The sequence below is a fragment of the Sceloporus undulatus genome, chromosome 1 (genome assembly GCF_019175285.1).
Source record: "Sceloporus undulatus isolate JIND9_A2432 ecotype Alabama chromosome 1, SceUnd_v1.1, whole genome shotgun sequence".
NCBI lineage: Eukaryota > Metazoa > Chordata > Lepidosauria > Squamata > Phrynosomatidae > Sceloporus > Sceloporus undulatus.
Genome location: NC_056522.1, coordinates 377058608 through 377070655, shown reverse-complemented (window position 1 = coordinate 377070655; position 12048 = coordinate 377058608). Strand labels below are relative to the sequence as shown.

Genomic DNA, 12048 nt, shown 5'->3' with positions numbered 1-12048 from the left:
CCATTCAGTCATGGAAACCCACTGAGTAACCATGGACAAGCCACACTCTCTCAGCATCAGAGGAATGCAACAAATATTGCCAAGAAAACCCTCTGCCATAAGGTCACCATAAGTCAAAAATAACTTGAAGTCACACAACAGTAACAACACCATTGCAACAATGGGCCCTTGTATCTGCTGAGGTTCGGTTCCAGGACTCCCACCCCACCCCACCCCACAATGGATACCAACATCCAAGGATGCTCAAATCTCATTGAATATAATGGCGTTGTAACAGAGTGCCCTTATATAAAATGGCAAAATCAAGGTTTGCTTTTTTGAAATATGTTTACACACACACACACACTTAGTATTTTCAAGTCAAGGATGGTTGAATTAATGGATAAAGACTCCATGAACATGAAGGGCTAACTGTACAATGATTCTCACTTGTACTTTGAGATTCATGCAGAAAATGTACTTATTTTTATAAACTTCCTTTATGTGGTCAACTTGCTGAACACGTTTGCAAATGATATAAATGTTTTTTGCATTATAATCTCTCTCTAAAAATGCTGTGCAACAGTCAGAAATCTCCAAAGATACCTACAAATAAACCAATAAGATATTTCTCTATTTCATAAGGCCTTGAAAACATGTCCCACATGCTAAATACTCTTCATAACAATCATGCAAAGAAAGGTCTGGGCGAAGCGGAGACACTGCACTTTGTCCAAAAGCATTTAGCAAATCTACAGCAAATTATAGCAATTTGGTTATTCAAGCCTCCAATCCTCAATTCAGGTGTACCCCCATTTTCCCACCTTAATAATGCATGGAAATGTCTTTAAAATCTGATCTACAGAGTGACAGAAGCAATCGGTTCCAATAAGCAAAATTCTCTCTTATTTTTCAAAGGGTGCATCTACACTGAAGAAATAATGCAGTTTCACACCATTTGAAATGCTATAGTTCCATTTTATGGAATCCTGGATTTGCAGTTTTACTTTTGCCTTCTCTGCGAAAGAGTGCTGGTGCCTCACCAGATTACAAATCCCAGGATTCTGTGGGATTGGAGCCGCGGCAGTGAAAGTGGTGTCAAACTGCAGTATTTCTATAATGAAAGTCCTCCAGATGCTTTGGACTTCACCTCCCAGAATTCCTGACTGTTGACCAAATCAGCTAGAGAGAGCTTCTGAAGTCCAAAAACCCAGAGGATCAAAGTTTGAAAATCATTAGTGTAGATGTCCTCAAAGACTCCAGAACTCAACCGCTGTATGAAATTCAGAATCAACAGATTCAATGCCAAAATCTAAAGGTAAAGCAAGCTCCAGAGGAGTCTACAGAGAAACCCAACTTTCACTGCTGAAATGGAATCTATTTCCCCATTAAATATGGAACTTTGAAAGTGGAAATCAGTTCTCTTATCTCTCCTGCCACCGCTGCCAAGAGGACCAGTTCCAGAGGGACTACTAATCCCTAAAGACCCAAACCACAACCTCATTCATTTCCCTTGTTTTTGCTGTGTACCTTCAAGTCATTGCCGACTTATGGCAATCCTAAGGCAAACTTATCATGTTTTTTCTTGGCACGTTTCTTCAGAGGAGGTTTGCCACTGCCATCCTCTGGGTCTGAGAGTGTGACTTAAGGTCACCCATAGGTTTCCATGGCCAAGTTGGGAGGGACTTCCAGGTCTCCATTCAGGATATCCCAGCAGAACAGCCTGGTGAGCCACCAAGACTCAAGACTTTTTTTGGGGGGGGGGGGGGAGTAGTTTATAAATATAGTAATAATAATTTTAACGGAAGACTGAAAATGAGCAGAAGGCAACACAAACAGAACTGGTGACCTGATGTGCTCTATCCATAAACAGAAAAATATTCAGAGCCACTCAAGTTAAGCCTGGGCTCACAAAACAACTACAATCATACAAAGAAAGAGACAAGAGTGCCTCTGAGCATGCAAAGGCCCTTTCCAACCCAGCTGAGCCAAGCTTCAGGCTCTGGGAGGAGAGTTTCCCAAAATTAGAAGCAATGAGAATAATTGTAACCAAGGCTCAACCTAGAGCTAATCCACACTGCAGAGACTAAAGCAGTTTGAGATCACTTTGGCCTGTTACAGACTGCCAAAATAAAGCTGCTTCGGGTCTCTTTGGAGGTATGCTGTTTAAATGATGCATGCATCCTAAGAATCCGGAAGCTGCACCAAAGCTGCACTCCAGTGCTTAGGAATGGAGTGTGGCTTTGGTGCGACCTCCGGACATCATTTAAATAGCATACCTCCAAAGAGACCCCAAGCAGCTTTATTTTGGCAGTCTGTAACAGGCCTTTGATTGTCAAGGTTCCATCATGTGGAGCCCTGGGATTTGTAGTTCAGTGAGGTACTCCGCCTGGTCTGTCAGAGCACTCCAGTGCCTCACCAGACTACAAATCCCAATAGGAGGATAGAGTCATAGCAGTTAAAAGTGGTATCAAAGTGCTTTATTTCTGCAGTGTGGATATTCCCATATTCCGGGAACCCTGAGGGTGATTTCTGCCCTGGTAAGGGGTTGACCAAAATGACTAATGGTTCAAGTGTTGGACTACAACTCCAGGGTTCAAATCCCCGCTCGGTTGTGAAGCCCCACTGGGTGACCATAGGTGAGTCACACTCTCTCAGCTTCAGGGAAAAGCCATGGCAAATCCCCTCAGAGGAAACTTGCCAAGAAAAGCCCATGATAGAGATGCTTTGAGAACCAGTGTGGTGAAGTAGTTTAACTGCTGACTGCAACTCCAGAGACCCGGGTTCCAATTCCCAGCTCAGCCATGAAACCCACTGGGTGACCTTGGGCAAGTCACACTCTCTCAGCCTCAGAGGAAGGCAATAGCAAACCCCCTCCGAACAAAACTTGCCAAGAAAATCCTATCATTATAATGAATGAATAAATAAATAAAAATCATGATAGGCTCACCTTATGGATCACACACATAAACTGGAAATGACTTGAAGGTACACCAACAAGGAGTTGGCTTAAATAACCCCAGGAGAACCAGTGTAGCAAAGTGGTTTGTGTGTTGGGACTATGACTGTGGAGACCAGGGTTCGATTCCCAGCTCGGCCATGAAAGCCACTGGGTGTGCCTGGGCAAGTCAGACTCTCTCAGCCTCAGAGGATGGCAATGGCAAACCCCCTCTAAACAAATCTTGCCAAGGAAACCTCATCATAATAGGGTCGCTGTAATTCAAAAACAACTTGAAGACACACAAAAACAACAACAAGGGTTTGGTGGAGTGGGAGCCATGTACCGACATATATATGTCACTGATATGTGAGGATACCAGTGGCATATATATGTTTGTCCCTGGCTTCCACTGCATCAAATGCATCTGAGGAAGTAGACTGAAGTCTAGGAAAGCTCATGCTGCCAACTTCTTTCTTTGAGTAAGTCTCAAAGATGCTACAAGAACTGATTCTACAGACCAACATGGCTATACCTTGAATTCAACAACAAGAAGGGATTCGTTTAGATGACCCTGGAGAACCCTTTCCCAGCTCTATGGAGAGCTCCTGCCACTCCTTTCACCAAGAAAGAGCCCACTGGGTCAGGCTGGGCAAGCCACACTCTCTCAGCCTCAGAGGAAGGCCATGACAAGCCCCTTCTGAACAAACCTTGCTGAGGAAACGCCATCATGACATGATTCAAAGGTATAGCTGTGTTAGTCTGTAGAACGAGGACACAGAGAGATCCTGCAGCTCCTTTGAGACTCACTGAAAGAAAGAAAGAAAGAAATGGGCAGCAGCAGCTTTCCTAGACTTCAGTCTCCTTCCTCAGGAGTCAGAAACAACTTGAAGACACAACAACAACAACAACAACAACAAGGGCTTAGGCTAGATGACCCTGGAGATCCTTTCCCAACTCTGCTTAGAGTTCCTGCCCCTTTTCTTCACCCACAGAAAGACCCCCCCTAGCCCCCCCCCCATTTCCCCCCAAAGTCCCCCCAAAGCAAGGAGCAACTCTTCTGGGGACCAGCATCCATCCCAGGCCAGCTACGTTTCCCATGCCCAAGTTCTTTCTTTCCTTTCCTGGCCGCCTTTCTCCCCCCAAAAGGGCTCGAAGGCGGCTCACAAGATCAAAAGCCTTTTTTAAAAACCACATTTTTTTATGGTTAAATATTTTTTTCCTCTCAAAAGGAAAACAAACCAGACCCCCCTCCTCCTCCTCGTAAAGGAAAACTCGCTCCTAGAACCGAAGGCGGCTCACAAGAGAAAATCAAAACATACAACAACCCCATACTTTTTATGGTTAAAAACGCTTTTTTAAGAACAATACAAAGGAAACCAAAACTCAAAGCCCACCAACCCACCTCGCTCTCCTCCTCTTCGGAAAAGAAAACTCGCTCCTGGAACCCAAGAGAAAAAAGAAACACTTCCAAAATAAAATAACCCACAATTGTTACTTGTGTGTGTGTGTGTGTGTGTGTATGTGTATATATATATATATCGTTTCCCTCTCCAAAGGAAAGCAAAAGAAAACCCACCCCACTCCGGTCCCCTTCCTAAAGGAAAAGCAAAGCCACTCGCTCGCCAAGAAAGAGGAATCCGGGTCGAAAAGCGGAGTTCCCCGCATCCCAGGGTCCGTGGGAACGGGATAAAAAGAAAGCCACGGCTCTCACCTCTGTCCGGGCAAAAGGAGAGGGAGGCGAGTGGGTCAGTGTCCCCCTGGGAGCCCCTCAAGGCTGGCCACTGCAGCCCTCCCTGCCTTGCTTTCCTGCTGCCCCCGGTCCTCCTCCTTCGCTGCCCAGGAGCAGACTGAGCCCCACTCGCCACACATGGTCAGTGCCCAGCTCAGGGCCGTACCATTCTCGGAGGGAGGGGGGCTCTGCGGACACTCCGGACCCCAGACTCAGGCAACCCTGCGGTGGAGGGAAGAGCCAAACCAATGAAACCTCCCCGTCTTCCAAAAGAGATCCCTGGACCCAGAAGAGCCCAATCCAGGGCTAGGACGGGGTGGAACAAAGGCAATTTTGGTCCTCCCTTCCCCCCCTCTGAGTCTCCTCCTTTGGTATGGCCCCCTTCCCAAGCATCCTATAAGGGAGGATGCAGTTTGGGGGGGCGGGGCGGAAAGAGCATTCCCAATCTATTGATTGCTTTTACTTTATTTATTTATGCGCCGCCTTTCTCCCAGGCTGGTACTCAAGGCGGATTCCACAGGTTTTTTTTAATTGATTTTTTAAAAAAAAACAATTTAAAAAGCACCATATTAAAATCTATAGCATCATATAGGGGAGGATGCAGTTTGGGGGGAAGAAGGAGCAGCCATCCACAATCTATTGATTGATTTTATTTTTATTATGAGCCGCCTTTTCCCCAGGCTGGGGCCCAAGGCAGCTTCCACAATTTTTTAAAAATGCATTAAAAAAAAAAACAATTTGAAAGTACCACATTTATTTATTTAACCAATAATAAATAAATAAATAAATATGGTAAGTTTAAATTGATTTTTTAAATGCATTAAAAAAAACCGTGCAGAACCCGCACTGGGCCCCAGTACCATATTCAAATATAAAATAAAAGTACCATATTAAAATTAAAATTTAAAATTTAGAAGTATATTTATTTATTTACCCAATAATAAATAACTAATAAAACCAGTTACTCTTGGGCAATGCCATTGCTGCAGGAGGGAGGGAAGGGGAAGCCAAAGGCTCTTTAGCTAGAAAATGTAATATAAGAGCCAGTGTGGTGTAGTGGTTTCAGCATCGGACTACGACTCTCGAGACCAGGGTTGGAATCCCCACTTGGTCTTGGAAAGCCACTGGGTTACCTTGATCAAGTCACATGCTCTCAGCCTCAGGGCAAAGCAATGGCAAGCCTTCTCTGAACAAATCCTGCCAAGAAAACCTTGTGACAGCTTCACCTTAGGGCCGCTGTAAATTGGAAATGACTTCAAGGCACACAACAATAACATTATCATATCATATAATAATATATAAACTCACGTGTCTTTTATTTATTTCTTAATTCTATTTATATCCTAATTTTCCTCCAACAAGTTGAAAGTTCGAGTTCCTCATCTCCCACCTCCCCACTTCATTCTCACAACAATCCTGTGAAGTTGTTCAAGATGAGAAACAGATTGTGGTGCGAAGTCAAAGGCTTTCATGGCCGACATCCATAGTTTTTTGTGGGTTTTTTGGGCTCTGCGGCCATGTTCTAGAAGAGTTTCTTCCTGAAGTTTCGCCAGCATCTGTGGGATGTCTCTTCTAGAACATGGCCACATAGCCCCAAAAACCCACAAAAAACTATAGATTGTGGTGGACTTAATGGCTGAGCAGACATTTGCGTTTGGATTTCAGAAGTCCTGGGGTACATCTACATGGTAGAATAAATGCACTTTGATGTAGTGCTGTAGCTCCATCCTATTGAATCCTGGGGTTTGTAATTTTACCAGGTCTTTGGCTTTCCCTGCTAAAGAGTGTTGGTTTCTCCCAAAACTACAAAGCCCATGATTCTGTAGGTTGAAGCCATGGCAGTTAAAGTGGGGTCAAACTGCATTATTTATAAAGTGTAGATGCACCTCGCAGTCCAGTACTATAACCATTACACACACTGTCTTGAGCAGCGCACAAACTAATTTGCCAGTGGAGCATTTGGGAGTTTTGCCTTCGCTCTTTCAGTCCTTGGCTCTTTTACCTGACCAGAGATCTACAACAAGTACAGTACACCTTTTTTTCCCACTCAGAGGGTGACAAAATGATGGGAAACCTTCTCCTGTTGAACTTCTGTCTGTCACGCAGGCATTAAAGGCTCTCCAGCGACTTTACTTGCCCTTACCTTGTACGCAAGAGTAGGAAGAAGCCCTGTATTTATTCACAGGTGAAACCTGGGACATGTGTGGACAAAATGATGCAATAGATTAATGAGGAAGAAGAGGCAAGCTGGGAAAATCTACAGCAGCCTGCTTTCTCCTGAGCCTACAGGGAAGGGAGGGATTCTCCTCCAGCCTGCCCTTGCATTCAGTGAGTGACAGCTACTTTTGTATTTTGATCTCAGTTTGCAGCAAGTAAAGGAAGCAGAGGACGGAGGGGGGAAGTGGGAGAAGGAGAGAGAAACTGGCACATTTTAAAAGCAGCTGGAAAGTGGGTGACAGATGATGAATTGGGACTGTCTTTATCAAATCAAGATGGTTGGAGGGTATGAGTTAGTGATGGAGGAATAAAAGTCATAGTATTCAATGGGACTGGCTTTTGAGTGAAGACATAAAACTGAGCCGCACATAGGTATAGGAATCTGGAAGGCAAGAAGTGGTATCGTGTTTATAGGAAGGAAGGTTTGTTTTAAAATTAGAACAAACAGGGAGGAAAAAAGCCCTCAGCTGAAATCCAGCATGCCACATTTTGTATGTGTAAGTTTTAAGCATGCACTGCAGAGCCTCTCTCCAATTCCCCCAAGGACCAGCTTCTTCCTGTGTGTGTTGTGCTATGGTTGTTGTCGGGTTCCTTCGAGTCATTTCCAACTTATGACAACCCTAAGGTGACCCTGTGGTAGGTTTTTCTTCACAGGATTTACTCAGAGGAGGTTTGCTATTGCCTTCCCCTGGGGCTGAGAGAGTGTGACTTACCTAAGGTCACCCAGTGGGTTTCATGGCTGAATGAAAAATAACTTGTGGTGCCTTTGGGAAAGTCAAACTCTTAAAAGGGAAAGAAATGCACCCGCATGTATGGTGAATGCATGGGTCTTACCATGCTATCAGAGGCTGTGTGATATCCCAGTTGTTATTGGACTGTATCTCCCATCAGCCATAGCCAGCAGAGCCAATGGTAAGGGATACAGGGCACTGTAGTCCAACAATATCTGGGAAGCCAGATGTTGCCCACTCCTGATCTACTAGAGTGTACGTCTGGACATTTTTGGATAGCATACGTTCCAGGAATTTATTATGGTGTAGAGTTGAGGGAAGAGATGTTAAAAACTTAGAAATGATTTGGTATGGGTTAAAATTATGTATTTCATGGCTGTTAGGGGCTTGTGATCATATGCATGTGCAGCAAATGGACTGTGAATGGTATTTGGTGTTGGCGAGAGAGAAGTAATGGGGAAGGGCAAGGAGAGCATGCAGCCAGTATTTGGCAATGTGACAATTCAATGTTATGTGTGTTTACATTCCCCAGCAAAGTTCCATTACAATCAAAGGAGCCAAGGAAGAAAAAGAAGACAGAACCTAGCAGTCAACTGGAGTCCAGAATGCTTGAAATACAGAGCTGAGCCAGAGATATGACTTTAGATCATCCTTGCCTGCATTAAAAAGAGATGTTATCCGTACAGTCCTTTAGGAAATAAGAGAATATAGATATGGGTTTGAGTATATGCGCTTCTGTGCCTTCAAGTCAAACCTCTAAAGGATTTTCTTGGCAAGATTTGTTCAGAGGAGATTTACCTTTGCTTTCCTCTGAGGCTGAGAGAGTGTGACATGCCCAAGGCCAGCCAGTTGGTTTCCATGGCTGAACTGGGATTTGAACTCTGGCCTCCAGAAGAAAATTAGTGAAGAGTGAGATCCCATGTCTCTTTCTCTCTGTGTATGTGTGTGTTTGTGTAAAATAGCTGGGAAAAAAAGCAACTGGATTGCTATGATTTCAGCTAGAACTAGGATCTCAGTAGGATGGTGGAATTTAATTCTATTTTAATGTTTCACTTTTGTATGCTTTGTACTGTTGTTGTTTTTTAATTGTAAGCCACTCTGAGTCCAATTTTGGGGAAAGGGAGAGATACAAATTAATAATAATAATACTGTAGTGGATTTAATAAAACTATTGGAAAAAAAGTTGCATGTGTATGCATTTGGGGGCATATATATATATATATATATATATGCTGTATATACTCATGTATAAGTCTAGAAATTTAGGTTAAAAAATATCCCTAAAACCTGACACGGGTCAATGTAAGTACTGTATCTTAACTTGTATTTTAAAAAAGGAATGGATTCCGGTGAAAGGCACATACACTCCTCACATCCATCCATTGGAAGCACAAAAAGTTATGACTGCTGGAATTTTGTAAATTCTTTGTTTTCTTTTGCTTCATCCTTTACATCCTATGCTCTATGCTCTTAAGTTTTGCCCTCAAATTATCCATGGATCATATCAAAATCCAGAATTTTAGCCCCAAAACATGCCCTCCATTTATACATGAGGTCAACTTATAGTCGAGTATATATGGTATATAATAGGTGTGAATATCTATCTATTTATCTATCTATCTATCTATCTATCTATCTATCTATCTATCTATCTGTATGTGTGTGTTTTACTGTGATTGGAAACCCATCAGGAAACTGGTAGAGTTTATCTCAAAGAATGAAAAAATGGTGTTAAATCTGCTGTTTGAAATGCAGTTTTTCTTTCTTTTCCTGCCACTCAATCCCTCCATCCCTCTCTCCTTCTCTGAGTTCTGCAAAAGCATGAAGTCCCTTTTCTGCCAGAGTGAGCAGCTGCTGACTATAATTTTGGGGCTGTGTGTCACTCTCGCATTCCTACTGCCATGGCATTTCTGTCCCAGCAGGAATGGAGACACAAAAGCAAACACACACCAGAGAGGAGGGAGAACCTTCCCCCATAGTCTCCCCACCATTGCCATTTTGATTTTCCTCAGTAATGCTGAAATCATTGCTATTACACTAGGAGCCCTCAGGCAAAAGATTGGGTTGGTTATCAGCCCCTCTTTGCCTTTTCAGCTTTGTGGTTCTATGGCCTTGGGATTCTTCCTTGCTCTTTTGCCTCTCTGCATTTGTCTGCCCCATCTCTTCTTCAGCATTGCAGTGGGGTCAGCAAACCAGGGTGCTATCTATCATAGAATCATAGAATTGGAAGAGACTCCAAGGGTCATCCAGTCCAACCTCATTATCAGAGAATCATAGAATGTTAGAATCGTAGAGTTGAAAGAGACCCCAAGGACCATCCAATCCAACTCCCTGCCATGCAGGAACTCTCAGTCAAAGCATCTCTGACAGATGGCCATCTAGCTTCTGTTTAAAGACTTCCAAAGAAGGAGACTCCACTACACTCCAAGGGATTGTGTTCCACTGTCGAACAGCCCTTACTGTCAGGAAGTTACTCCTAATGTTGAGCTGGAATCTCTTTTCCTGGAGCTTGCATCCATTGTTCCTTTTTTTAGTCTCTGGAGCAGCAGAAAACAAGCTTGCTCCTTTCTCAATGTGACACTCCTTCAAATACTTAAACATATCATATCACCTCTTAACCGTCTCTTCTCCAGGCTGAACATACCAACCTCCCTAAGTCTTTCTTCATAAGGAATGGTTTCCAGGCCTTCCACCATTTTAGTCGCCCTCGTTTGAACATGCTCCAGTTTCTCAATGTCCTTTTAAAATTGTGGTGCCCGGAACTGCATGCAATATTCCAGGTGGGACCTGACCAAAGCAGAATAGAATGGCACTATTACTTCCCTTGATCTAGATCAGGGGTAGGCAAGCTTTTTGAGCCGGGGGCCGGATTGCTGTCCCTCAGACAACTGGGGGGCCGAAGCCAATAATTAAATAATTAAATAATTTTTTTAAAAAATTAATTAAATAAATAAACTGGGACAAATATAGGATAAAATTTTCAAATGGAGGACACTTTTTTCTAAAAAAAATGGAGGACACGCAAAAAAATTGCTGATTTTTAAAAAACTGTTAATATAAATGCATGTTTTGGAGGCTTCTATAGACAATTGCCCCCCTTGCCCGCTGCTTGCCCCCCCTTGCCCGCCTCCTCCTGATAGGACAAAGGCCCCACGCCCTCATGCGAGAGGCCAAAGGCTCCGGCGGCAATCGGCGGCAGGACCGGGCGGGGGCCGGTCCCAAGGCCTTGCCGGGCCGCATCCGGCCCGCGGGCTGCAGGTTGCCTACCCCTGATCTAGATGCTATACGTCTATTGATGCAGCTTAGAATCGCATTAGCCTTTTAAGCTGCCACATCACACTGTTGACTCATGTTCAACTTGTGGTCTACTGGACTCTTAGATCCCTTTCACATGTAGTCTTGTTCATCCAGATGTCCCCCATCGTATAGATCTGCATTTCATTTTTCCATCCTAAGTGCAGTACCTTACATTTCTCCATGATGAAATTTATTTTGTTAGCTTTGGCCCAGCTTTCTAGTATATTCAGGTCATTTTTAATTTTGATCCTGTCCTGTGGGGTATTGGCTACTACACCTCATTTAGTGTCATCTGCAAATTTGATAAGCATGCTCTTTATTCTGTCCTCCAAGTCATTGATAAAGATGTTAAATAGCACTGGGCCCAGGGCAGAACCGTGTGGGACCCCACTGGTCACTTCTCTCCAGGATGAAGAGGAACCATTGCTGAGCATCCTTTGGGTTTGGACAGTCAACTAATTACAAACCCATCTAATAGTCACATTGTCTATCCCACATTTTGCAAGCTTGTTTGCAAGAATGTCAGGGGGAACCCTGTCAAAAGCCTTACTGAAATCAAGATATAGTATATCCACAGCATTCCCTTCATCTAACAAGATGGTAATTTTATTAAAAAAAAGAGATTAGATTTGTCTGGCATGACTTGTTTCTCTGAGACCCATGTTGACTTTTTGTGATTATGGCATTGCTTTCTAAATGTTCACAGACTCTCTGTTTAATTATCTGCTCTAGAATCTGTCTTGGTATTGATGTCAGGAAGGACATGCCATGCAGGAAGACACAATCAAAGCATCCCCATCAGATGGCCATCCACCCTCTGTTTGAAGACCTCCAAAGAAGGAGATGCCACCACTCTCCAAGGCAGCATATTCCACTGTCAAACATCTCTTCTAGGAAAGGAAGAACAGCTCCAAACAGATTTTAACTTGCAAATTCTTTCTCTGGAGTACCTAGAGACCCTCATTGGATACACACCCTATTATTATTAACAGCCAGGGTGAGCAACATATTGCCCATGAGCTATGTGTCTCCCCCACAGTGATCTTGTTCTTTCAGCAATCAGAGGATGAGTGAATGACCTTTCCATTATATTGGGGGGGGGGGGGGCAGGCCAGAAGATATTCCTTAGTTACATTGGGCCCTTAGTATCCTCT

The 12048-nt window shown here is 43.6% G+C and overlaps 1 protein-coding gene across 4 annotated transcripts in view; it reads right to left on the bottom strand.

The window, feature by feature from the left end:
• The window catches only part of FRMD6 (FERM domain containing 6), a 95057-nt gene that overhangs the window by 78645 nt on the left and 4364 nt on the right, over nt 1-12048 (bottom strand). Inside the window, exons 1-2 of one of the 4 annotated variants that reach the window (XM_042468850.1) lie at nt 4632-4757; nt 3628-3726 (exon numbers count right to left, since the gene is read on the bottom strand). The exons of 1 other annotated variant lie outside the window; for it this stretch is intronic. The gene's annotated coding sequence lies outside the window, so the exon portion shown is untranslated. Of the gene's footprint in view, nt 1-3627; nt 3727-4631; nt 4762-12048 lie in introns of those variants that run through there. 2 more of the 4 variants (XM_042468841.1, XM_042468832.1) reach the window with 2 other exon arrangements.